Source organism: Ipomoea triloba, chromosome 1 (assembly GCF_003576645.1).
Source record: "Ipomoea triloba cultivar NCNSP0323 chromosome 1, ASM357664v1".
Lineage (NCBI taxonomy): Eukaryota > Viridiplantae > Streptophyta > Magnoliopsida > Solanales > Convolvulaceae > Ipomoea > Ipomoea triloba.
In genome coordinates, this window is record NC_044916.1 from 30,525,889 (window position 1) to 30,527,439 (window position 1,551).

A 1,551-nucleotide genomic window follows, 5' to 3' on the forward strand; every position below is an offset into this window, starting at 1 on the left:
AGGTAATTTGAAAGAATAACAAGCAAGAAGTAGCAAGGGGAAGTTGGGAGATATGGAAGTGGTTATTAGCAACTCTCAAGTTCGCCAACAATCGATTAAAGGGAAAGGACAATATAATTTAAAAAAAAAAAAAACGGTCCATAAATAAGAAAAATGCATTAATCGTATTTTGAAACCATTTGATTAAATTGTACTTCTAATCATTACACTAATGCATACATCGTATGCTCGATCTATCAATACAAAATAGCCGATCTTAGCATCTAATATTAAAAAGATTGCATTGTATAGTATCATCCTAGCTACCTAGCTTGTACAATTGTGCGCACATGTACTGCAAAATTAAAGTTAGGATTAGTTTAATTAAAACAAAGGGTGAATAAGTGTCCGATGGACTTATGCATGCATGGTCATGTACGACTGTACGAGTCGTGAGTCGTGACGGTACTAAACGCGTACAGATTAATTAATCGTTTGTGAAAACGCATCCCAGGCCATTTGATAATTACATTATAACCCCAACGACCCTCCTCCAACACAAACACATTGTTTAAGGTTAGATGATTAATATTAATACTCATAACTAAAGCTGGTCACCGCTCTCAATCACCGTTTAATTTATGCTAATTGTGGAAAAATATTCTATATATATATATATATATATATATATATAGAGGTTTTGGATCAAATAAAAAAATCCCAGGAAAAATGAGGTGAAATTTCGACCATTGATCTAGTCCAAAACAATTTTCAAAGTTGAGGTGCACAAATTTATACTACAAATTGCATTAAGTTCATTTTTCAAAAAATGCACATCTTATTTGTTATATAACAACAACAACAATAAGTGGTGTGGTGGTAGTGGTAGTGATGATGGACTGATTGTGGTGGCTATAGTGGTGATTGTGGTGTTAGTGTCATTGGTGGTGGTGGTGTTGTTGATGGCGGTAGTAGTCGTGGCTGACTGATGGTAATAATAATTTGAAAACTAGCTTTAAAAAATGAGAGAAATGAGAGAAAAGAGAGACTGAGGAAAAAAAAAACTGACTTTTGAAGGTTTTTTTTTAAATATTTTTTTTCAACAAAGGCAGAACAATTTTATTAAACACTTTAATGCCTTCTGAAGTTAAGGTGCTATATAATGTATGTCGTATATTCCATCAATATAAGCTTTAGGGAACAAAGTCTAGTTGGCTAACAACTTCTAATTATTCAGTCCAACCAAATTACTTAATAAACCTAGTCAACTTGAATCAGTTAATTAATTCCCTAATATATAATATATATTATAGGGGAAAATCATACACTTTAACAACTCTTAAAGAACGGTTGAGTAAAATAATTTGAATTCATGCAAATCAAACAGTCCATAAAAATCAAATTTCAAACCACTTCAATTCGATTAACATCATATCATTAAGGCAAAAGGGTCAAATAGGCCCATGTACTACCATTGATTGTTCATCTAGCACCATGAACTAAAATATGATCCATCTAGGCCATTATATTCTTAATAATTTTTCATCTAGCATTTTTAGCCTATTTTTAACA